The sequence below is a fragment of the Hirundo rustica genome, chromosome 15 (genome assembly GCF_015227805.2).
Source record: "Hirundo rustica isolate bHirRus1 chromosome 15, bHirRus1.pri.v3, whole genome shotgun sequence".
Classification (NCBI taxonomy): Eukaryota; Metazoa; Chordata; class Aves; order Passeriformes; family Hirundinidae; genus Hirundo; species Hirundo rustica.
The window spans coordinates 11,297,704-11,316,462 of record NC_053464.1 but is presented as its reverse complement, the minus strand read 5'-3'; positions in this window follow the sequence as shown (position 1 = coordinate 11,316,462).

Sequence of the window (18,759 nt, the reverse complement as noted above, 5' to 3'; positions counted from 1 at the left end):
GAGAAGGCCAGGCTGCTGCCAGACAGCAGGCAGGGTACACCTGCTAGCTACATGCTCCAAGAACAGGTTTTGAAGGGAAAGCTGCTCCTTCTCCCATCTGGAGTCTGTTTGAGATGGTAGCCATGGTCTAGGGGATATGAGGTTCACCTGGTTTAGGTTTAAGTGGTGTCCAGGTAGAAAAGGACTGAGAGTAGGAGAGGAGACAGAACCCAGCCTGCCTCACCATGCTGCTGGTGTGAGGCTGACTGCAGGACTAACCTCAGTTATTTCTACACCAAAGAGAGGGTAAATAGTGGAGTAGTGATCCAAAAACATCCTGCTCAGAGTCCCAAACTCTTGTCTGTATCGATGAAACGTTGTCTGGCTGTGGCCAGGGAACACCAAAACCAAGCTCAGTACTGCCTGTCCCATGGCTCCTGCACACCTGGCAAATGCTGATGGCGACCATGAGAACGACCTGGCTTGTTCCTCCTTCCTCTGCCTTGAGTTTGGGACTCGTAGGATTTGCAATTCCACCATTCTCCTAATGCAATGCTTGAAACGAGCCCTACAAGAACTAAGCTGTTGGCTAAGGTGGAGAAAGGGAATGGCTTTTCTCCAGCTGGCTGCTTTCAGCTGAGCTGATTCCCCTGCCTGACCCCTGTTTGCTCTCCTGGCACAAGCAGCTTTGCTCACCCCGTGGAAGTGCTCCAGAAGGCAAAGCAAGAGGATTTGGCCTTCAGACTGAGCAGGAAAGGAAGTGTTGGGAAACCAGCTCTCGTCTGCCTCTCCACAGTGGTCACTCCTGAGTAATTAGGCAATCCAGGCACCCTCCTACAAGCGAATGGGAATCAAATTCCTCTCCTTTCTCCATGAGAAAGGGCTGTTTGTGCTCTGCTCCAGCCCCACCAGACGCTGAGCCCCGAGGTCAGGCTGGCAGGGGGCTGACAGATACATTGCTGTGTGCATGTGGGTGTCTGCATTTCGGTGATGACTGAGAGCTTAATTACTCTTCTAGGTCAGCTGCTCCGCTTCCAAAATGGTTTTAAGGGGGCTGAGCTTCCTGCTCATTTCCTGATGGCCTCCAGTCGGGTTCGTGGCCTCACCAGCTCCTGGATACCTGGAGAGCCACCACTGCTTTCTTTGTAGCTGAAGAGGAGCATGGGGGCTGCTCAGGCCCTGGGGGCTGCACCCCTGAGCCTCTGCCATTTAGGAGGCTCTTGGAGATCCTTCTGCAGGTTTGGAGTGATGGGGAAGCTGCTGCTGGCTCTGTCACTTCCAGACTTGCAGATGAAGCTGTGATTAGGCTCTGTGTGTGCGTGTGTGTGTCTCTCTCTCTCTTCTGCTGTTTTCTTTAATTACAATCTCCGAGGTAATTTCTGACGCATCATTAACAGTTCTGAGTAAACAAGGGGAATTCTCCAAATTATTTGCCATGAGCACAAAGGGAAATCGACTTTCATCGTCTCCCTCTTCATCCGAGTAAGAAGCTGATCTGCAGTGAGCATGGGGAAGAAAAGAATGTTGTGGATGCCCTCTGATGCTTTGAGTCTATTTGAGACAGAGCAGCAACACATCCAGCTTTTCCAGCTGACTGGGGCCACTTCTGCCCACAGCTTTTTGTCCCCAGTGCTGAACAAAGCGGCTGGAACTTGTCACCATTGTAACTGTACATGCAAAGTGCTTCCTGCCCGTGAGAGCTTTGGGTGCTGCCTTTGAGTGTTCGCCTCTTGTTTCCAGCTGGATGAATCGGAACATGAGCTGCTCAGCAGATGGGACAGTCCAAAAGCATCCTCAAGGCTTGGAAGGTAACACCCTGGTCGTGGCTGCTGGGTTGCAGGGTAATACCTGAGGCCAGCATGGCTTTAATGAGAGAAAGAAGGAGCACTGATATGGAGAGAGTGCAGGGCTGGGAAGGGAAGGAAGGAGCAATGACACAGAAACACTTGGAGGCCGGGAAACAAAGTTCACACCAAAGCAAGAATTCACAGGGATGCTGGTGTGAGAGCCACAAATACACCTGGTGGCTGGAGAGTTCTTCTTAGCTGGGAGTCCATGGGAGAGAATTCCAACCTAGTGCAGGGCTCAAGGGAAAGGGGCCTCATTCCAGGGGTGGCTCATGGAGCTCAGAGGAGGCAGTGCCCTACCCCTGCCCTGCTCTGTCAGCCCCTTCACCCACGCTCCAGCACGGTGGCAAAGCGTCTGCGGCAGCAGCCGAGGGAGCGAAGATTATTTATATTCATGCTGCAGCTCTGCCAGCCGTGACTCTGTTATCTGCCATGCATGAATATTATTTGAATACGGAGTTTGTCGTGACTATTCTTCCGCGTGAAACGAGGGATTTGCTGTGGGATGGGAGCCCTCCCTCTGGCTGTCAGTCAGGAGGGGTTTCCTTTTCCTGTCTCGTTGGAAGCTGCGTCCCCAGCAAGGTGAGACAGTGGACACTTTTTCTCTTGTTAATATCCATGTCTAATCTCCTCTCAGAGGGGCCCTTTGTCCTAGACTGTAGCCAAGATGAGTAATTCAGGGATAGATGAGACGCTATAATTGGTTTGTGACAAATTAAAACATTTTTCCTTCGGAGCTGAGAGCAGGACTGTGGTCTGGAGCTGTCAAGCGTCACAGGGGAGGGTGATTTTCGGAGTAAGCGCATTGCAAATTGGCTCCAGATATGCCTTGGAGTCTGAAATTAAACTCCAGCTGGTGACTCTTCTCAGTTGGGGTTTTATTTTAGTGGGGGACAAAGGGAACATGTGTGTGGAGGGACAGCCTGATCGATACAGAGAACGTGACTGCTTTTTACATCACGCCGTGAGCTGGGAACCAGCATGAGCCATGGTGGGGGTGCTGGGGAGCCCCCAGAGGTGTGGTGGGGCTGAGCAGGCCAAGCACCAGGGCTCACCGCTGCCTGGGTTTCCTTTCACAGAATCACAGGATCACAGAATGTCTAGGTTGGAAGAGTCCTTCAAGATCATCGAGTCCAACCCATGCCCTAACACCTCAACTAGACCACAGCATCGAGTGCCACATCCAGTCTTTTTTTAAACACATCCAGGGATGGTGACTCCACCACCTCCCTAGTCAGACTATTTCAGGACTTTTTCACTCTTTCCATGAAAATCTTTTTCCTAATGTCCAACCTATATTTCCCTTGATGCAGCCTGAGACTATGTCCTCTCATTCTGTCAGTTGCTGCCTGGAGAAAGAAACCAACCCCCAGCTGATACAACCACCCTTCAGGATCTTGTAGAGAATTATATGGTCACCCCTGAGTCTCCTTTTCTCCAGGCTAAACCACCTCAGCTCCCTCAGTCGTTTTTCACAGGGTTTGTGTTTCAAGTCCTTCACCAGCCTCGTTGTCCTCCTCTGTGCACTCAAGCATCTCAACATCCTTCCTAAACTGAGGGGCCCAGAACTGGACACTGCACTCAAGGTGTGGCCTTTACACTTCTCTCAGTGGTTCCTCCATCACAGAAAGGAAGAACCATGCTGGAAAGCTGCAGATGACACCATCTCCTCTCTTGGCCACAAGTGGGTACCATCTGCAGAACCTCTTTAGGAGATGTAGGCTGGTCCTCGCCACAAAGAGTCCCTCACCTCCCTCACCTCCACCCAGAGAGCAGGGAATTAGCTAAAATTCAGGAACATAGAAATGATCAGGACAGACAGCTTGATGAAATACTTGGTTTGACCCTTTATGAGCTGGTCTAGGGCGAAGGAGTGGAGGTGGGAGGAAAAGGACATTCTGATGCAACTGCTCAGCACAGCTGCATGGAGAGAAATGCTGCAGCAGCATCTCCACCTCGCTGGGAAGATGGGTGGAGAATGAAGGGATGCATGGAAAGGACGTGGGTCTGTAAGGGAGGTTTAAAAGACACGAGAGGTATCACCATGTGGGCTGGTTTGTGTGTAAATGGTGGTGGGGAAGAAAGCCTCGAGATGTTGTATCTGATACGGAAGAAAAGGGAGTTCCAAGGAAGGAGTGCTGTGAGTTTCCCAGGAAGGCTGTGTCCCAAAGGGAAGGAAACAGTCTGGAAGAGATAGTCGTAGTTATGAAAACAGGGTAAATGCACAGGCTGTCAGTGAGTTGGCAGAGTTTAGACCCTGGAGGTGCTGGGTGAAGAAAGGAGGAGATCTGGGCATCTCTTAGATGTGAGGACTAAAATGAGCAGGCCACGGTGGCAGGGTGATGGTGGTGGGGAGTTGGGGGGCTTGGAAGGAAAGATCAGAGGATCTGGTTTAGCAATGGAAAGTGCATAGATGCAGCAAATCCTGAAAGGCAGGATCAGATGGTGAGCTGTGACTGGTGTCACTGGCATTAAGACGTTAGCTAATCCGGTTTAAGGGGATAAGCCCAAGAAAAACTGTGGAGACCTAAATTGGAGCTTGTCACTCTCCCGTGGAAAACAGAAGTGTGGAGGAGGAGGAGGATTTGCTGAAAGAGCCCCGGATGTTTGGTCAGGAACAGAGGGAGGATGGCTGTGAAGGTGAAGGGTCAGGAGGTATCAGGTGGGAAGGAACAGGAAGACAGGAGTCAGCAGAAGTGGAGAAACCCAGGAGCCTCCCGGTGTGCACAGTGCCTCTGTTAATAACTGACCTGTAGCCCACCCTAATGGCGAAGCTGTCAAGGTAGCAGGGAATCTACAGAAACCCAGTGATTTTGGTCTGGGAAGCTTAAATGATGCATATCAAAGCCAGGATGTAAATTGCATAAGTGTGATGTAGGTCTGGCACTAAAGTGATAAGAGTCATATCAAGGGAATAACTTAATTAACTGGTCTTGATCAAAGAACTATATGAATTCAATAGCCCAGTTCTCAGTGCTAAATGATGAAGTTTAGAAAAACTGTACTTGACACAATTATCAATTTTCCTGCCCGAGGAGCTTTGAAGTGCCATTAAGAAAGGACAGCTTGTTGTTCAGTTTAGGACAACTTTCTCCTTCCCTCCAGTGATCAGGAGGCAGAGGGGCTCTCTCTCCTTCTCAAGTTCTCATTTGAAATGGTCTGAAGCATAATAAACACTGGATGTCAAGGGGAATGGTACTGTGGATTTCACAAATTAATTGTTTCAGATGATGTAAATTAGGAACAAAGAGCTGTCCTTTCCCTGCCATCCAGGGAAAAAAAACCAAAACAAAACAAAACAAAAAACAAACAAACAAACAAAAAAAAAACCACAAAAAAAAAAAACAACCCAAAAAAACCACAAACACCCAAACACAACAAAACAACAACAAGAACAACAAAAACCCACACCACAAAACCTGTTTATTTCCCTATAGCTTTCATTTTGCTCAGATTTTTGGATGGGAAGTGGTCCCATTTAACTTCCATCAGTCCTGGACCATCCATTCCCTGTGACAGACCATGCTGTTCAAACAAGATAGTGGGTATGAGCAAGGAATGAGTCAGCCTCTTTCCAGAAGCCACTAGAAAGGCTTCTGGAAGTCTCTGCAATACGCAATGCCATGTCTGTCAGTCCCACCCTTCTGCTTAGGTGTAATGCAGGAGCTGGGTCTTTTCTCTGCTGTTACACCTGCAGACCTCAACCAGGGGCTCCAGAGAGGCATCTGCACATTTGGATGTGCCTCCTGGAAAAGGATGTCTGAATCTTGCCGGTGACAGTGATGGGAGTAAAGCCCTACTGCTTCCTGCTGCTTCTACCTGTGAACAGACTTCCCTGCCCCTCTCCATCTCTGGGCACTGTGTCCTTTCCACTGGTGAGTATCTCATTCCCAAGGCAGGGAAAACTGGGAATGTGTCTTGTCTGTCCAGTGCGGTGTGAGGCTGCTGTGAAAAGCTGAGAAGCCTCAGAAAGTCCCTTGGGAAATCGAGGATTAATTCAATTTCTTTCCTACTCCAGGATTTCCCTCTGCAGGACACAGATGGACTCTGAAATGAGGTGGTTCCTCCTCCTGGGCAGAGAGAGGGAACGATTTCCAAAGCAAGCCCAAATTCCTCTTCCTTGGGTCTTCCCCAGAATAAGACGAGCGATGGCAGTGGACGATTCCCTCTGTGAGCCACACCGCTGGTTTTTCTCCAGGAGATGGGAGGAAGCTGGGTGCTGGTAGCCAGGAGGCAAAGCTGCAGCTGGCCATGCCAGCTCCGAACAGCGAGGGCAATTAGAGATCAGAAGAGCTGGGGTGGCTTCGTCACATTTCCCTGCTGCTGTTCTGGAGGTGATAATATAATTCATATCAGAAGAGTTAGTGGGCTGAAAATGAATTGGAGAAATCAATCCAGAGGGTATAAATGAATTAGCATGTAAATGAGGACACTTGCTCTACATAGTTTAATATTGCCTGCAGCTGTAAATAATTCCAGGGATGGAATCAAAAGCCGCAAACAACTTCATTTTTGTGCTCCTCCCCCGTCCGGGAGCACCTGCAGCTACGACCGACCCACCCTTGCAGAATCATCACATTGCAAGGGAGTTAAAGGAGATTAGATGTATAAACTCTTTTTTTTTTTTTTCTTTTCCTCCCCTGATTGGCCGTTATTTACAAGGCTGCTGCTCCCTGCTCCGAGCATCAAGTCCCTGTTTGTGCATGCACATGGCAGTCTAAGTGCTGGGGAGGGGGAGAACCAGCCAGAGGTGAGACCTCGTGCAGCGCATCACGAGCTGTCCCGCTCACCCTGGGGTGGGCTGGCGTGTGTGTGTGAAATAGCAATTTCTCACCAAACAGCTGCAGGATGAAAGCTCTCGATTGGGGTGGAGGATTTCACCCTCCTGGGGTGCCGGGAAGTGGGAGAGGTGGGTGCTTGGAGAGCAGGAGCTGGCTGGGGTAGCACCTTGGTTCGTGGAGCTATCTGGAGAGAAGGCATTTCCAAGGGACAGGGAAGCGTTTGCATGGGGGGACTGCACACTTATGTGCAGTGTGGAAAACTGGAAGAGGTGCAGAGCCGAGTCATCAGAGTGGGGAAGGTGTTGGGGAGCCTCTCTATGTGAGCTGACTAAAGGAGCAGGGCTTATTTGGCTAATGAAAGGAAGGCTGAGAGATGTGATTGCACGGGCAGATAAACACAAGAGAGGGAGAGGAGCTAGTTAAGCTAAAGGCCAGTGTTGATACCGGAACATGCAGATACAAACTAGTTATGAATAAATTTCATAGGGAAATGAGATGGGAGTGTCTAAGCACCAGAGCAGAGACTATGGACGAGCACTGGAGAGTCCACACAACCAGGCTGCTCTTGCACTGGTGTTTGACTGTAAAATAGGATTATAGGAGCAGGTCCCTCGAGATAAGGCAACTACATTTTGTAATCTGGGAAGTTCTGCCTGTTGCCAAAAGCCCCTTTGTTGTTCTGGCAGGGGAAGGATGCAGATCTGAGGAAGGGCATATGTCTCGTTGAGTGACTCCAAGAGCGGTTGTTGAGAGCTTTTGGAGTGGTGCTGATGACAGGAGGTTAAAGATGATCCTCAACAGTCTTTTATCAGTACTTCCCTCTTGTTTTTTGACACTGACAGATCACTGAGTTCCCTCTTTCATCAGGTTGGAGTTTCAGGTTCTGCACTAACTAGATCTCCCAGGTGGACTGGAAACACTGATTAAGATGGATAGAGTGAAAGCAAGTCCATTAAATTGTTAATAAAGAATATTACACACATACCTTAATCTGCAGCTAGCCTGACACTTTATAAAAGTACATTAGGATATAATCCAATTGAAGCCACAATATCGAGAACATCTTATCTCATCACAAATTGAAATTATATCATATTCCTCATTTCTTAAATTAAAAAGCTAAAACCTTTTAGTTTGCTCTCATATGCTTGTGTAAAACTTAATCAGTGGTTTTAACAACATTATTTTTCAATATGGGCCATTTCTGCTCTCATTTATTTACAAGAGAGAACTTCCTGGTAGAAGAAGTGATTCAATTTGCAGGAGGATACATCAAGCACTTAAGGATTTTGTAGGGATTGATTGATTATTTATCGTGTTATCTTGCCTGGAGACGTCTGATATGCCTGTGCTTCTGCTATCTCTCATTCCACCTAATGCTCTCCCGTTGCGTCTCGCTCCCCTCCGGTGCTCAGGGCGCTCCTCCGCGCACATGTGGCTGCACGAGCGCGTCGGAGGGAAAGGGGCTCAGGGGAGGCACGGCTGAGGCTGTCTCTGCTGGGATGAAGATGCTGGACTGGGCAGATGGGAGAGGTTAATTTCGCAGGGAGATAGCACAGAGGTGAGAGGGGTGGAAGGGTGGTTTGAAGTTCTGTTGGTTTGAACCAGGGGCTGCGGCGCTGCTCAGCTGCGCTCCTCCGAGCACGGCAAACGTGTCCTTCCTTTCAGGGGAAGGAGGTGGGACACAGAGAGGCCGGGTGGTTTGCTGGAAGTGACCCCAGGAGCAGAAAACAGCCCTGAAGGGCCATCAGCTCTGGTCACCTGGGGCCACGCTTCCCAGGGTAGCCATAAAAACCTTCCAGTTTACAATAACCTTCATAACCTTCAAGTTGCCCAGTGAAGCACGGGATGATGTCCTGGGACATCCACAGGACAATGCTCCCCATGCTGAGCTCTCCCAGTGATGCAGGGGCAGTGGCTTCTCCAGGGATCTTTGCAAAAACATCCTTACGCTTGTGAGGAATCTGGTGACCCGATACAGCCAGGATTGGGGGGCAGAGAGGAAGGGGCCAGCACCTCATGCCTAAAGGAAACCACTCTCACACCAATGACTGTCTCCCTCTGCTTCACTGGGGCAGAGGGGCTCATTAGCAATGACAATTAGCGTGTCCTGCATGCTAATGAAGGTGTCAACCCAAGGCCTAAGGGGTGACGTGCAAGGTCTCCATTTGAGGGGGGATGACCCTCAGGAGCCCTGCAAGAGGGCTGTGGCTTGAGCTTTGTCTTGAACGTTGGCCACTCTTGGGTGCTGATTCATGAGTTGAGAGAAGGAGGGATGTTAGAGGGAGCTCTTGGCCTCCCATCCCTGGCAGGGCATTGGGGCACTGGATAGAGCAAGGAAGAAAATGGTTTTGATTTTATGCAAGAAAACGATGACAGTAGAAACCCCAACCAAACCCTCAGGCGTTTGGGCTGTGGTTGTCTGTATGGCAGGGGAGGCACTGGGAACAAGGACATTTGAGGTTTATTCTTTTCACTGCTGTAAATTTTGGCAAATCATTCTCCCTGCCATAGTTTTCCCCGAGCAGTTTGAGATCAGCTGGGTTTATTCTTTTATGAGTATTGGAGTGCAGGAATTGCTGTCTTCTGGTGAAAATAAATACAAAAATCCTGAAGCACGACTCCAAAGAGAGATGAGCCTGCAAAAAAAAAAAAAGCACCGCGCTGGAAAGGGAGTATGTTTGGTTTGTCTTATTTTTCTTTTGCTTTCTGGGATTTTAGGATTCCTGTTGCAGGGATTGCACCAAGATGACAAACTAGAGAGTTTTCAAAATGGGAACACAATCCCCTGACTCCAGGAGCTCAGACTTAAATATCAACAAATAACTCAGGATGCAGTGTGAGTGCTGATGGAGCAGCTGACTCGGCGAGCATGGAGGTGAGCGACTCCAGAGCCCCACAGAGCCCCACAGCCCTGATTCGCTGAACCCAGCGGAATGAATTCCTGTATTGGATGATCCATGTGCACGGGCCTCCGTGGGATCACGGCCAACATTCGCAAAGTGCTGTGAGATGCTTGGATGAAAGAGACCACAGAAGCGCAAAGTATTACTTTTTCATGATTGCTGCAATTGCTATCCTTGGGGCTGTCCAAATATTGTTGTTCCAAGTGAAAATATAAAATCCTTTTGGCACGTTTCTGTTTTGCGTCGTGATAAATAGAAATGCAGGAGGGGAAAAAAAAAAATCTCCTCTAAGAGTGAGAGAAGGAAAAGCAGCCCCTGTGCAATTTGTTACACATCTCATATGTCTCTGACTGCTAGCTGTAGAGATATTTAGAGGGAGTATTTAGCCAACCCAGTGCACAGCCTCTGGAGTCCTGGCTTCTGCCTTGGTCCATGCTTGGTTGAACCTTTACAGCAGCTTTATGGGTTTTTTTGCACAGCATTTCAGGAGAGGCTTTGATTCTGGAGGATGCCAACTGCACCGAGTGGAGCTAAGATGATTAATCAAATTATTTGAAGGGCGTTCGCCAGAACTGGGCAGTGACCAGTCTCTGTCCTAATCTCTGGATTGAGATGTCAAGCCGGCCTCCAGCTTGGAGCACTGAGCTCGCCAGGAGGCAGAGGGTGGAAAGAAATCTCTGACAGCAAACAGCCTGGCAGGGCTGCCCACGGTGGGGAGGGAAACTGGCCATCAGGGGCCATGGGCTGGTGCTGCCCAGTGGGCTGGGGAGCTTTGCGTGTCAGGGAGATTGGACAAAGCTTCTCTAGCTGTCACGGAGCGGGAACAAGGTGAGGATTGTGCCTCATGCTGCCGTCCTCCCACCAGGCTGCAGGGAGGAAGGGGGAAAGGCTGGGATGTGCAGAGCTCCCACAGGATGAGCCCTTCTCTGCTCCCATGCCAGGTCAGGTTGTGGCTGGGCAGGACGGAGGAACGAGTGGCCTGGTGTGCCAGAGATCCAGGCACTGACTGAGTCATTTTGAACTTGGTGCCTGTGTCGGGTGCTGTGGGGAGCTGGGGCTTTGTTTGGAGTCTTGCAGGGAATGGTGCAGGGTGGGTGGTGCGGGACGAGGCTGGCAGAGGGCTCCAGGAGATGAGAAACGCCGTGGGAAGCGGGGACTTTGGCTCGGTGATGCGCTTTTCTCTTCAGGGACCAGCTGGGTTTTTTGCCCACCTGCTTTTCTGTTCAGCGAGTGTTTGGTTATATTCACAGCTAAAGATAAAGCCAAAGCACCGGAGAAGGAGAAGGCACACGCTGCAGCAGCACAGCCCAGGGCAGCTGGGGTGGGGTTAAGGGGAAATCCACTCACATGGGGACGAGGGACCCTCCCGTGCCCTCCCTCCCCTCCTGCTCCGGGCATCGCAGGCAGATGGGCTTTCCCCAGTGCCAGGACGAGCACTTGGCACTGCTGCACGGGGAATTGCAGGTCTCGCTCTCCTCTCCAGCTGGCTTGGGTGGGCAGGGTCGCTGCTTCTACGTGAGCCCCAAAGCGCGCCGGGATCCCCTTTGCTGACGGCACCTGAGGCGTCTCACGGACCCGAGCATCCTCCTCCTCTGCCCTCCCCGCCACGCTGGGGGCTGATTCTCTGCCCACCACTCAACTCTTCCTCTGCAGAAACCTCTTCGCGTGTCTCCACGTCTCTCGCAGCCCCTCCGGGCGCTCTGAGCCCGTGCCCGAGCAGCGTCGGGGCCGCGCCTTTGCGGACCGCGCTCGCCATCTGCGCGGCCCCGGCCGGCGGCCGCTGGCTCCCGGCCAGACACGGAGCGTGGAGCTGCCGGCAGCTTCCACCGGGCACCCGGTGCCCATGCCACGGCCGTCACGTGTGCCCATCAGCTGATGGGGAGGATGACTCAGCCGGCAGCTGTCGGGCCCCTAAAATAATGACAAAAACAATTAGCAGTCCAAGCAGTAGCCTCTCCTTAATTATCTCCTCCGAGTTTAATTAACTAGCTAAATTATCAGCAGTAATGTAGGCATTAATTATGTCAAATTACAGTGTAAAAATCACAAAGTGTGGAAAATGTCAATTCAGCTGCGCTCACCTGCCGGGCTGAGACAGCGCCGGTGACGGAGGCTCAGCCTGGCGCAGGGGAAGGGGCTGCTCCCCTCCCCGGGGGACCGGGACCCTGCCACAGCGTCCTCAGCGACACCGCGGGGACACCGGCACCGTGCCGGTGGCACGGGTTTGGTTGGGAGACGGCGGGGGCTGCCCGGGTGGGTGCTGGAGTGGGGAGGGGGGAGAATTTTGGCTCTTGGCAGAGGGAGGGGAAGGAGCGTGGCTCTCCCCAAACCAGATGGCTTGGATGCTGAATTATTAAATTATGAATATTAATACAAATCAGACACGGAAGAGGTAATAATTTTGCTGCCCTACAGAAATAATTAACATAATTTTGATAAATTACATGATAAGAGAATCTCAAAATTGAGGTAGATTTATCTTAATTAATATCTTGGACTTGCTCCGAAAGGTAAATTGTTCCACTGGGGACTGGGGAAGGGTGAAGAAGGGGACCCTGGCTCTGAGAGCTGGCCCTTTCCTGGGGTGAGCATGGTGGGGAGGACAGGGCACTCCCCCAGGCTGTGCCACAACCCTGGCTCAGTGGGTGCAATGTCAGGGTAATTCCCACCCCCACGGGGACACTGAGTGATTTATTTCATATTGCATGAAAACATGAACAGAGTTGGTCAGAGAGCACAAGTCTGAGCTGGTGTCTCCAAGCTCCTCTGGACCCAGAGCCACGCTGCCCTGGGCTCTGCCAGGTATTTTTGCTCGGCACACTGCCGGGCAGGCACTGAAGTCTGAGCCTGCAGGTTAAATGTCTTCACCAAATCTGCTGCCCGAGTGTCCCTTGGCTTTGCTTCAGGTGCCCCTGCTTGGGCACACGTGCATTGCAACCCACGTGCCTGTTCCATTCATCCATCCCCATGGACACTCCAGGCAGGTACAGCAAGTGCAGGGGTTTGCTTTTTGCTGGTGAGCCACCACAAGCTGAACTGATGCTGGTGGGGACAAGCCACACTGGGAGTTAGCCTGGAAGGGAATGGGAGGTTCAGTTATTGAGTGATTTGCTTCACCATCACTCATTGTGGTGTTGCCACTGTCCTGCGTGGTTTTCCTTTGGCCTGCATGACTCCAGGTAAATCCACGTCCCTCTCCAAGTGTGCGTGTGATGATGGGCAGTGCCCTTCCCTTTGGAGAGCTCTGCCTGCAAAGGTGCAAATCTGCCCCCAAAAGGATGTACAGACAGGGTGTGCAGAATTGCTTCATGTGGCACAAAATGTAGTACTTAAATCTCAGAGTCTTCCAGGAGGATGTAACCTTCCAGCAGTGATCTGACCCCCAGAACCTCCCCCAGGCACAGGCAGCGCTGGTACAGATGTGTGCATGGAGATCATCCATAGCTTGTGGCATCAAAGCTGCAACTCGAATTACAGGGCTAATTGCAAAATTAAAGTCAATTATTCTTTACTATGATATTTTTGTAATGTCAGATCAGGCAATGTAGGAGAAGATGTTATCTGTACATCCATATTGTCCATTTTAAATGTCCAGAGTTGTGGCCCCACCACAGTTCTTCCTGTAGCTTGGTGATGTTTCAAGTATGTGTCTGCTGAAAGGGCTTGGAGCTCGGTTACTTGACGTATTTCTGACACGGATGAGCAGGAGGAGAGCGAGGAGCAGGCAGGAGAGGCTGTTCTCAGGAGGCTTCAGTCTTGGTCTTGAGCTCGAGAGGTTTTTAGATTCACATCCATGCGTTTGCCAGCTTAATTGGCAAAAGCTTTAATTTTTCAGAAGGGTTAGAAATCTTGTTGATCTGTTCCCACTGGCAGGATTTAAAGCCTCAAACACTTTACTTTTTCAAAGAGCTGTACAAATGTTAACTAATACAGCCCCAGTTAAGCATAATCTCTAGATGGGGAAACAGAGTCACAGGCTGCATGAGTGCCTTAGCCTGCGTGGGGAGTTGCTGGGTCCTTGTCCCATGCTTCATCCAGAAGGCACTGTCATCTCTCCCAAGCCTTCCCCACTCTGCCTGATCCCCTTGCCTTGCTGCTGTAAAACCAAGCTGTATTTAATTGGTTTTGGCTGTGCAGAAAATAACAAAAAGGGAAACCCCAAAGCTGCTGATTGCTGCGGTGCCAAGGCACAGGCTGGAAGCAGGGACTGCTCACCATGTGGCAGCTTTGGTGCAACCAGGTGAGGCCAGGGATGGTGCCCAGGAGAATAAGGGATATTCCTGGGGCACAGTGAGTGGTAGGAGCCAATATTGGGGGTATCATTCATGGAGAATGCACAACAGGAGATCCTTTGCCCTACTGGGAACTTCCAGCTATGGACTGACAGTCATTGCTGTTACGGAGCACGTGGGCCAGCAGCCCTCACAGTTACTCTGACACCCCTGCTGCTCCCCACCCATCTTCTGGGTGGCAGAAGAGAGGTTTCCCTTGGGGTCCCCTCTTGTGAGGACCCCATCAAACAGTCCCCGTGGCTGGAGCTGTCTGCAGCCCCAGCAGCAGAGGGATGTGAAGCCCAGCGCCTGCACAGCGCTGGAAATCCTGTTCAAACGAGGGCACCCTGCTCTGTGCCACCCATCCCCTCGGCTGGGCGCTGAGGGGGGCTGGAGCAGCGTCAGTGAGCCCTGGGTGCCCCTCCTCACAGGCAGGATGGACACCCAGCCCCAGCACAGGGCAGGGCACCTCCGGGCTCCTGCTTTCACCCATCTGTGTGTCTGCCTGGCAGAGCAGGTAGAGCCCGGGGCTCTGGTGCTGCAGGGATGCCCCACGAGCATCCCCAGGGGAGCTGCTGGGCTGGCGAGGCTCAGAGGCTCACGCTGTGTGTAGATGTATGCACACACACACACACACACACACACACACACACACACGCAGGGGTGGCCTGGCACGAACACCCGCTGCATCCAACCAGTCAATTTGAGCCCAGCCTTAACCCCTTCACTGCTGCAGGAGGCAAATCCCGGGGCTCGGCGCTGTCAGGAGTGGGGGATGTGCCCCTGCTGGTACGTAAAGCCAGCGAGATGGGAAGAATGTGGCTGGTTCTTGGGGGGACCGAGTTGTTCAGCTGTGTCCAGAGTAGGGGATGGAGAAAGGAAATTGAAGCCCAGTGTAATGTAAGGCACAAAGGAAGGGTTTTAGGAGGTCTGGGGGGAAGGAGGGTTGGACAGAGAGTGGGGTTGGAAGAACAGCACCTTTCAGGCACCAAGCCTGAGCTGGAGGAGGAGGGGGTGGATGGAGGGAAATTGAGGCAGGGAAATAGATGGACACAAATGGAGAGGGGCAGTTGTTGGTGTGACCACCCTGCTTCTCCTTGACAAGATTTCTGTGGGGGGAAGAAATCCAGGCTGGGACAGCAAGAAGGTGCAGGAGCCATCCCTACACACGCACATATGGGTGCGAGCAAGACGTTCCCACCTGGGAGAACACATCTGTGATGCGCAGCTGATGGAAACCTCATCTTTCCCCTCCTCTTGCAAACTCCCCTCTGCTGGGGCTGGATGGAGGGTGACTGGCACTGCTTCTGCCTTTTGTGGTTGCTGTTTCCACTTTGTTTCAGGTTTCTCCTCTATTGGGACTTTGGGCCTTCCCATTCCCCAGTAATTATATAATTACTTCACAACATGCTGCAGGAATAGTCAGGGAGACGGCTACGGCTAGCACAACAATGGTGACAAGTAAAACATTAATTTCTGGAGTTCTTTTAATTAATTCATCAGGAATCGTGCTGTGCGGGATGATTACGTTAAAGTGTTTAATTACAAATTTATATGTAATGATGCACTTTAATTACTTTGGACTGGTACAATATTATTGGGCCCTTTTCCCAAGATTCCTGGCACTGGGTTTGGGCTGCACATAAGCAGTGCCATGGATGCTTGTGCCTCTAAATTATTTACATGGCATGGGAGAAATCCGGTCCTGATTGATGAGAGCAAATTTTTCCCTTAGCTGAACGGGAGCGAGGGCCTCGGGGAATCCGGAGGAGGAAGGTCAGTGTGGCGTGTGTGTATCAGGCAGAACATCAGGGCATTTTTTGTTGGAAGAATCGAGGTTAATCTGGTGGAAACTGAAGTGATAGAGAGCCAGGCATGATAAATATTTATCAAAGGGACCGGTGTCAGGATTCTGGTTCACCGATGCAGATATGTCCTGGATGGATCTCACGAAGCAGCACGAGATGCTGCTGCAAGCAGCCCTCGCCAAGCACGTCGGGTGGTTTCTCCAGCTCCCCTCCTTTGCTCGTCCCCCTTGCCTTTGTCTTGCCTGTCTTTGTGTGCATATGTGTGTGTGTGTGTGTGTGTGCACACTCATTTTCTTTCCCTTTAGGCTCCCATTTTCCCCTCATCCCGTCTCTATTTGCCTCCGTGCACGGGGAGCATCTGTCATTCTTCTTTCTCCTTTGTCAGCATCCTCCCAGGCTAGACAGACCCCAGAGGGATGGCCACGCTGTTAGAGAGGCCTGGGAGTAAGTCTGGGGTCAGCCTGTCTTTAAGCTGCTCTACATGCAGAATGGCCAGTTGTGTCGTACATATATATATAAATATGGATTATTTATGTATAGGTAGATATATCTGTGCTACACAAAGTAGTCTGCAGGACAAGCAGCGCCTTGCTGTTTATGGTTCACAGCTTCCAGCACACAAGGGTCTGGCAAAACTTGACTTTTGTTTGCATTTGGGGATCAGGATCTGGCAAGGAAGAAATCAGACAATTTCCTTCTCAAGAGCAGGGGAAAGAGAGGTCAGCTTTGGGTTTGTAGTGATGGGTCCTGCAAGGTGAGGTTTGCTGTAGCGTCGCTGATGCTTGTCTTGCTGTGGGTTTGTGTCAGTGCAATTGCAACCAGAATTTGCTGGCAAATAGCAGCAAATGGACCCTGTGAGATGCTCTGCTCCACGACAGCCGTGACTTTGCATGCTTATTTTCTGTGCAGTTGCACAGATGATGCACAGCTTTGCCCAGGACCTCAGGATCCCGGCGTCCAAGCCACAGGGCTGTGTTCTCCGGCTTTGAACACATAAAAAAGGTGTCACTTGCAGGTGCTGATGTCACACTGCCACTTTCTGTAGGTGCAAGTCGCTTTTAGGGATGTGCCAGTTTCTGGTGGAACTGGCAGGAGGAAATGAGGATTTCTGTGTGAGCTGGGAGAGTGTCTGGACAGAGGTGGGTGAGGGTTGCCCTCACAGCTGGCACCCATTTCTTGCTCTCCAGAGCACTCGAGCTCAGGGGCTGCTTTGCTGCAGTGAGGCCGTTCATGAGGGTGAGCAGGTTGGAAAGAATCCCTCCAGGAGCCAAAATGCACATTGTCCTGCTGACTCACAACTGCTGCTGCTATGGCTGAGAAGGTGGAGGAAACCCCTTTTTCCCAGGGGAGGACAGGATGTTCGCAAGCACAGCTCATTCCAGAAAGTTTTGCCTCCTGCATTTCCCCCCACGATGGTCAGGCTTTGCAGAGGCTGTTGCAGCCTGTGGGAATGGCCCCTCACTGCACACAGAAGGGAGGGAAACACTTCTCCCTGCAGCCTTCCTGCGCCCTTTTCCTTTGCAAATGTGTTTGTAAGTTGTGACCGCATTTTGGCAGTGAGCTGGGAGCGCTGGACAGCTCGGTGAGAGCAGAAGCATCTCTCACCACAGCTCAGGTATTTCCAGGCCAGAGCTGGTCCCAGAGTTGGGCATTGCACATGTGAGGTCATGCCACCCCTTTTCCTGCCAGTCCTCAGTGGGAAGGGATTTGGGAGCCATGGCAGGAGCAGGGCTTTCCTGGAGGGTGGGTGGGATTTAAGGGACTGTGATCAAGGTGCTGGCGAAATGTGTGAGCATCATGGAGAGCAAACCTTGCTGGGTGTTTTTGTTTGGGCTTTTTTTTTTTTTTTTTTTTTTTTTTTTTAGTTGGTTGGTTGTTTTGTTTGGTTGGTTGTGTGGGGTTTTTTGTACGGTTGGTTTGTTGTTGTTTTGTTTGTTTGTTTTTAATTCCCTCTGACCTTACTCCAGACACCCAGAAATGGTTTTAATGCTGGTACTTACTCCAGGAGGAGGAGGTAGGGTTCTGCACACATAGCCACCTATCCCAGGTGGGCTGTGCCAGTCAGAGGCTCAGGGCAGCTTTCAGGGCAGACCCACCGTGCAGGGAGATTCATTTGTAAACCATTCCCGTTGGTGGCTCTTGTCCTGCCCGCACCCAGCCGGAGCTGGAAGCAGGGGCTGCTGCCTCTCTGTGATGTACAGGAGCCCCAGGAAGGACTCCCTGCCACCACCTCCCCGTCGCCCCACGCTGGAGGGACTTGGCCGCTCCCGTGGGGACAGGAGATGATGCCCGAGCTGCCGCAACGCACCGGGGGCTGCCCGAGGCTGTTCCCTTCTCCCGGTGCCGGGATGCGAGGAACCCCGCTCGGCGCCCGGTGCCTTCCCCGCGGCCGTGCCCAGCGCGGCTGGCAGCGGGCTGGAGCTGCTGGGGAAGGCTCCTCGGGCCTGCCAAGGCCAGATGGTGTTTGCGAGCCCAGCCAGGTCCCAGCTGAGCGCTGCCCGGCGAGACGCGCGGGAGCCGCGGCCGCAGCCGGCGCTGCCAAAGCCGCGGCATATGCTGCGCTCTGCCCTACACCTGCCCACGGGCGGCGAGAGAGAGGGCAGCCCCATCTGGAAGGAACCGAGCGCGTAAAGAAAGGCGTAGAACACCCCAAAAAAACGGGAATAATAAAAAAAGCGGCGGTGAGAGGGGAGATGCAGCCATCCCCGGTGAGGCGGCGGGGAGCAGAGCCCGGGGAGGGGCTGGGATCTGTCCCCTTCCACGCAGACCCCATCCCCAGCAGGATCCCCGCTCCCCTTTGCACAGCTCAGGGCCGTCTGCCCGGCCGTGTCCCCACCGGCACCCCCGAAAGGTTCTGGGAAACTGCCGGGGGATATCTCGCTTCTTCTCAGGAGCAAACCCCAAATGCTCGTGAGCACAATTGATGGGAGAAGGTACTTTCTGCCTGTTTTGAATTTACTTTGGTAAACTGCACTCACTCGGGGCTCGGTCTATAATTTATTGAAAAGAATCAGACTGGAAACCAGCTTCATACTGTGAGTAATTTCTAGCATCGTGTAATCTATCACCGCGAGACAGGGCACTTTGTTTCTATGAAAAATTATTTTTATACTTGGCTTAGTAACAGCAACAATTATTATTATTAATATTAATAACTACTTGTGTAA